We start from the raw sequence: 10,227 nt of genomic DNA, 5'->3' as shown, positions 1-10,227 counted from the left end.
CTATATAAACTTTTGCCCTTTAAAAAACCTTTTCCTGAATACGCTCTCTCTCTCTCCCTCTCCAAGAGAAAGAAACAGGTAGGTGCTGTTTATATAGAGCCGAGGCTCTAAACCATCAAAGTAGAGCCTACCTTCAAATGATATCAAAAAATATAGTTTCAATACTGGAAGGTTTTGTGATAGCTTTAAAATATATTTTTATCTTCAATTATATAATTTAAAGATTTAAAAATAGTGTAAATCGAGCAATGAAAATATTGAAAGTTGACGGTCTAAAAAGGCATTACAAGATGCACTATTTCCAAAATTTGAAATCAATTTTTTTTCCTCATAACAATGTATCTTAATGTCGAAATGACCAATTTGATGATATTTGAACATCAAAACAATCTCTTCTAGTGAAATTTTTGAGGTAGACTGTAATCTGATTGTTTAGAACCTAAACTCTATATAAACTTTCCTCCTAATGGGGTGGAGAATGTCTACAGCTCACACCTCATACGGGGTTTATCGACCTTTTGACTTGGCCTCCAAGTTAAACGTAACCCTTTTATTTGGGTTAACCTTCTATCGATGGCCGACGGTTTTTCGGGTCAACAGACTCACCTATTATCATGCGATCCCTTGTCTATCAAAAGTCCATCTCGCATGTCAAAAACTAATACACCCACTAAAAGTTAAAATAGAGGGTAGAAAAAAAAATTCAAAAAGCTATATTAATATTTTTTGAAAAAAAAATATTCTAATTTTTAGATCATTCTCAAAGTTAAGATTATCAAACCATAAAATTTTGTATCAAAAATAAATCTTTGAGATATATCTAGGAAGAAGAGCGCACAAGAATAGATGAGTCGGCGGACTCACCAAATATTTTTCCAAGTTTTAGGTCACAATTTTATCACGCGTGACGGGCAAAGAAGACTACGACAACCCACATGCCACCATCACCGTCCATTGTTGAAGCACGTTGGAAGACACCAGATCCCTTACTTGGTGATACATCCTGGTGCTCAGGTCACCAAAAAAAATGTAAAGATGATGGTTTACATTTTAAGGCCAGGATATATGAGAAGACAACCAAAGAAAGGAATTGCCCCTGTTGAAGTTAGAATGACACGGGCCAAGTAATGGAAATTGATACCCCACCTTGGAGTATGACTTGGGGGACGTATGTCTTGGTCGGTTATTTTTTGACTTGTTTTTTCTCTTCTTTTTTTTTTAATATTTTTTTTAGATGTGCCTCGATGAGAGCAATAGATGTATAAAATTTTATGTGATTTGGATTTGTAGAAAAAATTAAAATTAAAATATGAAATGAAGTTATGACCGTCAGATTGGCCCAAACATTGGGTTCATATGTACTTGTAGGCTAATGAGTCTACGTCAGCTTTTTCCATCTAATAAATATATATATATATATATATATATAGTATGTGCTTTGCACATGACTAAAAAGTATTGACTATCTAATGAAAGCACAAATTTTTTAGATAAAAAATAAAAAAATTATATATTTTTATCATTGAAAATATAAAAATAATAATAATTATGTGGAAAACTCACTAAAATTGTGAAGTAGAGTAAAACTTTGTATTATTTTAATTGCTTATAATTTTTTTATGTTATTTTTTATTTCAAATAGAACATCTGCAAAATAAGATAATCTGTAATTTAATTCAAAGCAAGTGCTTATGAAATTTTTAAAACAATAATTACATACCTTGAGAAAAGCTAGGTTTATCTTACTTTTAAAGATTAATGTGTTCTTCAATCTTCATAAAATGGGAAAAACACCCAAAAAAATAAAAACATAGGTAATACAAAAAAAAGAATTACTACAACTTACCTTCAATATGGATTTTGTTAAACTTCATTCAATGGTACATAATACCTGAAAATCACAAAATCCACGTCATAATGTGAAAGAGAGGGCAGGGGATTGCTTTATAATTATCATTGCATTAATAATTTATAATGTATAACTAACCTACTATCGTTATGAGAAATATTAAAAATTAAGATTAATAGTTAAAAAAAAAGGATAAATGTTGTTCATCACCTTCACCAAATAAAAAATGAACAATAACAATGACACCTAGAAATAAAAAAAAAAAAAAATTGCAACCAATAGTTCATAATTCAGTTGCCAGGATAATTTGATATACTCTATAAGCAAAATCATAACCACAAATATGTCAGCCTTTGCTATATATTACATATGCAAAGCCATTAAAAATCCTACACCTAATCGAACTCCCCATTTCAAAGTCCCAAGAGAGAATGTTCAGGTAGACATGAAAATAAATATTCTAATCGTAATGAAAATAAATTGAGATGAACAAACACATACACACAAAAACAAAAGGCATTTAAAGAAAATTTAAAGTTAACGAAACGGTACGAATATAACAAAACCATGCACCTTTTAATCATTTGAAAACTGAGTCATGGGTGCCGACGTTGATGGGGCTGCGTGATGATTCATCCCCTCATTTAATGAAAATACTATTCCAGGGTATGGCATCTATTTAGGGTAATCCGAAGTCATTATTGGCCTTTGGATGTGCATGGTTCAATCTAAACCATTACATCTACCGCAATGCCAACCCTAAATCAAAATCAAGAGAAAAAATTAGGAATCCGAAATAACACTTGTCACAACTCAATACATAAATAGAAAAATTTGTCCAAAATTGGGGAAACTGAAAGGGAAAGAGAATTTTTTATGCATGTTGTTATATACCTTTCTATCTAAATCTCTCTAAGAATTATATTTCTTATAATTTTGATTTCATAATTTTTATACAGGAAAAAAAAGGGAATCAATTGTCTTTCTAACAATTATCTCTCATATAATTTAGATAACTCAAAAGGGCATTATTAGTTGTACATAGCGGAATCACATGGACTGCATGAAGACATGTAATAAGGATAATAGAAATAAATATTAATAAAAAAATTTAAATAAAATAAATTAAGAATTAGAGAATTTCATAAGCATATGGGTCATAAAACAAAATTTTACTTCATTTCTCCCCATTTTCTATTTAATTGTTAGATTTTTCTAGACCCATTTTATTGAACGTTTGTTGTTGGAACATATCTTTCTAGGCCAATAAAATAAATTAAGAATTAGAGATATTCAATAATATATATATATATATATATATAGGAAAAGTCCTTGCAACCCCTCTAGATGAGAATCTACAGTGCTTTTGCCCCCACCCTATCAATGGTCAATTCAAAAAAATTGAAATGAAGGTCCTGATAAGCTGAGAACACTCCGCGCACGAAATGCACTGATTGGCTCAAAAAGCTTCAAACTTCAAAAAATTTCTTTTAACCCTTATTTCCCGTTTCCTCTCCTCTGCGACCTCTCTCTCTCTCTCTCAGGTGTCCCTCTCTCTACGAGGCTCTCCTCTTGGCTTGTCCTCTTCTCTCCTCTACTATGTGAAGTGAAGAGCTATTCTTTCTTGTTCATCCCCTCCCCTCTCAGCGAAGCCCAACAGTCGTCCTCTCTTCTCACTGAGAAGCTTCGGTTTTGCCACAGATGCCACACACTCCTCCTCTGTTTAGGGCATCAATCGGGTGAGTGATTATCTTGATTTTTTTTCTCAAACCCAAGTCACAATCTAACCCTAACTCATGAAATTTTTTTACAGTAGGTTAAATCTCTCTATTACTCTTGTAGAAAACCCAAATTTTTTCCAACAACCTACCAAAACCCTACGTTTTGTCCTAACACCCAACGTTTTTTTCCCCAAAACCCATCTTTTTAATGTTTCATTTAAGTGGTTAATGGATCCTACCTTTTCCCTCTCCTGTGCTAACTCAATCAAGGTATGCTGGCTTTCTAGGCCCTTTTACCCAATTTTCTTCTGAATTAAATCACAAAAATAGAGAAAACAATGGTTAAATTGGATTTTTTTTACTTTCTTTTATCATTAATTCTAAAAGAAAACTGAATTAGATAGCTATCAATGGGTTTCACTACACAATTTTTATTATTTGGATCTACAACTTGAAGAAGTTGCAATGAATACAGTTGAATGCCCTAATATAAAAAACAATGCCTGACTTTCAATTGAAATTTTAATATAATTATTTGGTTTTATGTGATTCTTTTATTCTTTATTTCACAATGCTACTTTTTCTTTTATTTTTTAAATAAATTTGAGGTAGTATTCATTTCCCTGTTCTGTGATTTTTTTGTAAATAGGAGCTTAGTTGAGTCTTTCACAAGCGATAAACCTTCTTAATGAACATATTGAACTCTTTAATTATTTTTGCTTTTGTTTTATGTCTTCACGTGATAGACAAACATTCACTTAAGGAGTTGCTAATGTATATCTCTAGGATATACTGCTAAGAAAAGGTTAGCAGTATTAGCAATATTTTGGTCCTCATGCTCAAAACTTTGAATTTCTAGTCAGGGTGAAATTTTTGGAGTTATATTATTTTATTGTGATACCTCAATTTGTCTGAGCCAGATCTTCATTTGCTTTTGTTGCTTTCCCCATCAACTGGCAAGAACATATAGGGTCAAGAGAACCAATTCTACTGTCTCAACAGAATATGTTCTTTATTGTCTCAAAGTAATATGTTCTTTGGAGTGAGATATATAGTACAATCTTGAAGATTCAATTTGACATCTCACTTATGATGTCTTTTTTCACTAAACCTGAGCATGGCATTCACCATGAAATCATTTTGTTGGCCTATAGAAAAAAGTATCTGGTTACTGCTTGCGTTAATGACTTTCTTTTGAAGTTGGTCCCTAGATTAAGGTTGGGTCCTAAGAATCCTTCTAGGTAGGATTTTACCCAAGGTAGTGAAGTCCCAAATGATCTCATGGGATTGTGCAGTGCTTATTGTCCCAAATAGAAAATTTCATCAATATCTTGGTCTGAACCCCTCTCAACTTAAACAACTGCATTCCTCTGAATATTTATTTATGGGGGATGAGAATGATTATTAGTTTATTATTTTTGAATTTGTGCTCATGCTTCTCACAATAACTATTCAATTTGTAAAAGTGTACCACAAAATTATCTTAAGTCACTTTTGTTGGCTCGTTTGAACAAGACTGGGGTCGGCAAAGTCCAACCTAAATAGTGACTGAGATGTGTGAGTTTTTGACAAACCTCTCAGGAGTTATAATGGAACCTACTAGTGAGGCTCACATTCTGTTTTGGTGTGTCCCACACCTTTCTCTTTCACAGTTCTCATTTTATCTGACCATCATGATCTACATGACTATGTTTTTTTAAAGTCCATTGACCATATTATAATATCTCTTTTAAAACGATATATCATCCTTTTTTGTTATAAATTATATCATCCTTTTTTGTTATAAATTATCTTTTTTGATGAACAACAAACCTAGATATTCTCCATCTCAAGTTTCTCATGTGAAATCTCATTTTGATTCAGCTGCACAATTGAGGCTGGAGAATGACCAGGCAGCATATGTTAATAGATATTTTTAAGTTCTGGCCTTGTAATCTTTTAATGTGAACTGAAAATGTTATTCTCTTCATACTAATGACATAATGTGTACAATCATTTACACATTCTTGTACCCCTCTAGATGGTGGACTGCTTAGCAGTAGTTTGTAAAGATGTGAAATCCATTCACATATTTTGCAGCCAACTTGATAATAACCAGTTCACTGGTAGCCACATTCCAGCCTCCTACAGTAACATGTCAAAATTGTTGAAGTTGTTAATATTATTTTGTTTTAGAGAGTACATTATGTCTTCTAGCCAACCTCAAATAATTGGGATAATGTTTGGATGATATTGATGGTGATATTATTTGTTTCTCTTTTTATTACAATGTACAACAATTATTAATGAAAAATGTAATAGAGTATATTATATCTCTCTGAATTTCTGAAATGCTTCCAAATAATGACTCTGTTAGAGTCATGAATACGACTCATGAAGATTTTGTCTGTAACTATACATTTATACATGCATATATGTTGACTTTCTTTTATGACAATCTGGTTCTCTAAGCTGTAGATCTTTTGGAAACTGCTTATCCTTCCCTCGTACCCTTGCTCCTGCTGTTGTTTTGTGCTTCTGGTGCTTGTTGGATATGTGCTATTTATGACACTCATTTCTTTTTTCTTTTTCTTTTTTTTAATTTGTGGCTGTGTACTGTAAATACATGCAAAAGAATGCAGTGTAACTATACTTGTTGGGGTTCTTCGCAAGGATGCAATGTTCAAGACACACCCCATGAATGTGCTCAATGAAAGGACTCTCAAAGGAACATTCTTTGGAAACTATACGCCACATTCTGATCTTCATTTTATTATCGACAAATACATGAAGAAGGTACACGTCACATTCAATTTCATTCTCAGAGATCAATAAGACGTTTGAATACATGCTCAAAGGGGAAGGCCTTCGCTGCATCATTCGAATGGAAGAGTGAAACTTGAAGAAGTAAAAAGAAATAAATTACTTGTTGGTGGTGGAGTCAGCTCAATTGGGTTAACTTTTTTGAAGCTTTATTTGTATCTGGTTTTTTCCTATTTCATGAGGGGATTAACCTCATTGTATCTTTCCAGTGGTTTGTAAATGATTGTAATGGGTTAATCTTTTGTGAATGAAATTATCTGGTTTTTGGTATTATTCAGTTTATGGTTTTTTTTTTTTTTTGAGACACACATAAACAGAGAGAGAGAGAGAGAGAGAGAGAGAGAGAGAGAGAGAAATTTGGTTATCAACTACAATGAAACAACATAAGCTCATTTATTTAGTTGAGTCGAGAGAGAGAGAGAGAGATCATTCAAATCCAAGGCCTATGAGAGAGAGCTGGCTATCCAAAGCAGGTCCATGATGGTTATAAAGTTATTCTGCATGCCCTCTGGCATTGTAAAAGGTGAGAATGTATCAAACGCTTGGCATAAAAAATAAAATAAAGTGATAACTGTGGGGATATAAATGCATTTCATTATCCAAGTAAACCCACATTGCACACGTTAATGACATACATGGAAAAGAAATAAATGTCACATACATGTTACTAAAAAGTCACCAAATAGGTTCTTTAGATGCCCTATATAGAGGTCCTTTATATGCCCCCATAAAGGGGTCCTTTACATGCCTTCAAAATTACATGAATATTGAATATTTACATAACCCCCAAAGTTAACTACAAAAAGGGATATTTACATGTCTCCAAAATTCAAAAAATTAGTCAAGTCCTTTACAAGTCCCATAAATAGGTGTTTTATATGTTGGCAAAATTCATTGAATAATCATATAACCCCCAAAGTCAAAAATGAGTTTTTACATGTCTCCAAAATTCAAAAAATTAGTCAATACAAAAAATCCTTTAAAAAATCCTTGATGATAATGCAGTATCGTAATTTGTCATATCCTCCGTGCAATTGCAGCCCCTTCGTTTGTCATGGCCTCAACTCGGTTCGAGGTCCTCAATAGCTCTACATCCCACGTGCCCTCATCGGGCAATTACGCTTGTCATGTACACTCTTATTGCAAACTTTACACTTCCTTCCAGTGGGTGGCCTTTCCTCTGACTGTTTTTTTTGCGTATAAGCTTTTGGCCCTTTCTCTCATGAAGGTTTTATCCTTTTAGTCCTTGGGAGGCTGCACTTCAAAAAGTGCAACATTAAAAAAAAAAGTTCATTTTACCTTTACACTAGAAATGAGGCCAGAAAATCATATTATTCTAAATCCTACTTAATTTGCCTAAGAAATGTTTTTTGAGAAAGTAAGTTGCCTAACAATTGTAATATACATTATTGAGAGATTGTGGGTTGGGCAACAGAGAAGAATTGCGTGTGTGGCAAAAAGAGAGAGGGCAAGGAAAAACTCACCTGGTTTGTTGAAGAACTACGTACGTGGCTTTGACAACAAAAAGCAAGAAGCAAGAACTCGCCAAATTCATGCACTTCAGAGCAAAAAGAACAAGAACTTTAAGTAATCAATCATATAATCATAATTATTTAATACGCTTCGTTATATAAAATTTCTCCAAAAACAGAATGCAGGTCCACTAGCAAGAAAACAAAGAGAACAGGGAAAACAAGGCCCTTTGCCCATATTTTCACCAATCCCTTAGTGAATGGATTTCACATCTTTAAGAACTACTTCTAAGCAGTCCACCATCTAGAGGGGTACAAGAATATGTAAATGCTTGCACACGTTGTGTCATTAGTAGGAAGGGAATAACATTATCAGTTCACATTAAAAGATTACAATGCCAGAACTTAAAAATATCTATTAACATACGATACTTAGTCATTCTCCAACCTCAATTGTGCAACTGAATCAAATTGAGATTTCACATGAGAAACTTGAGCTAGAGAATATCTAAGTTTGTTGTTCATCAAAAACGATACTTTATAACAAAAAGAGATGATATATTGTTTTAACAGAAATATTAAAATATGGTCAATGGACTTTAAAAAAAACATAGTCATGTAGATCATGATGGTCAGATGAAATGAGAACAATGAAGGAGAAAGGTGTGGGACACAACAAAACAGAATGTGAACCTCACTAGTGGGTTCTATTGTAACTCCTGAGAGGATTATCACAAACTCACACATCTCAATCACTATTTGGGCTGGACTTTGCAGACCCCAGTCATGTTCAAAAGAGCTAATAAAAGTAACTTAAGATAATTTTGTGGTATACATTTACAAATTGGATAGTTATTGTGAGAAACATGTGTACAAATTCAGAAATAATAAACTAATAATCATTCTCATCCCCAATAAATAAATATTAAGAGGAATGCAGTTGTTTCAGTTGAGAGGGTTCAGACCAAGATATTGTTGAAGTTTTCTATTTGGGACAATAAGCATTTCACACTCCCATGTGATCATTTTGGACTTCACTACCTTGGGTAAAACTCTACCTAGAAGGATTCTTAGGACCTCAACCTTAATATAGGGACCAACTTCAAAAGAAAGCCATTAGTTTGGGACGGACGCAAGCAAGAACCAGATACCTTTTTCTATAGGCCAACAAAATGATTTCATGGTGAATGCCATGCTCAAGTTTAGTGAAAAAAGACATCATAAGTGAGACGTCAAATTGAATCTTTAGTATTGTACTATATATCTCACTCCAAAGAACATATTACGTTGCGACAGTAAAAAACATATTATTTTGAGACAGTAGAATTGGTTCTCTTGACCCTGCATATTCATGCCAGTTGATGGGGAAAGTAACGAAAGCAAACTTCTTAAGAAGGTTTCTCGCTGTGAAAAACTCAACTAATCTCACAAAAAAATCACAGAACAGGGAAATGAAAATCGAACCCAAATTTATTAAAAAAACAAAAAACAAAAATGGCATTGTAAAATAGAGAATAAAAGCATCACATAAAACCTAATAATTGTATTAATATTTCAATTGAAAGTCGAGCATTATTTTTTCTATTAGGGCATTCAACTGCATTCATTGTAACTTCTTCAAGTTATTGATCCAAATAATAAAAATTATGTAGTGAAATCAATTTATAACTATCTAATTCAGTTTTCTTTCAGAATCAATGATAAAAGAAAGTAAAAAAATCCAATTTAACCATTGTTTTCTCTGTTTTTGTGATTTAATTCGGAAGAAAATTGGGTAAAAGGGCATAGAAAATACACATACGTTGATTGAGTTAGCGAAGGAGAGGGAAAAGGTAGGATCCATTTAACCACTGAAATAAAACATTATAAAGATGGGTTTTGAGAAAAAAAACGTAGGGTATTAGGACAAAAACGTAGTACTTTGGGTAGGTTTTTGAAAACAAATTGGGTTTTCTACAAGGGTAATAGAGAGATTTCACCTACTGTAAAAAACTTTCATGAATTAGGGTTAGATTGTGGCTTGGGTTCGAGCAAAAAAAATCAAGATAATCACTCACTTGATTGATGCCCTAAACAAAGGAGGAGTATGCAGCGTCTGTGGCAGAACCGAAGCTTCTCACCTAGAGGAGAGGACAACGGTTGGGCTTCGCAGGGAGGGGAGGGGACGAATGAGAAAGAATAGCGCTTCACTTCACATAGCAAGGGAGAGAAGAAGACAAGCCAAGAGGAGAGCCTCGTCGAGAGAGGACACTTGAGAGAGAGAGAGAGAGAGAGAGAGGTCGCAGAGGTGAGGAAACATGAAAGAATGATAAAAACAGATCTTTTGAGGTTTGAAGCTTTTTGAGCCAATTAGAGGCGTTTTGCGTGCGGAGTGTTCTCAGCT

Source organism: Amborella trichopoda, chromosome 7 (assembly GCF_054954075.1).
Source record: "Amborella trichopoda isolate Santa Cruz 75 chromosome 7, AtrichopodaSantaCruz75HAP2 v2.0, whole genome shotgun sequence".
NCBI classification, from domain to species: domain Eukaryota; kingdom Viridiplantae; phylum Streptophyta; class Magnoliopsida; order Amborellales; family Amborellaceae; genus Amborella; species Amborella trichopoda.
This window is presented reverse-complemented; position numbering follows the sequence as displayed.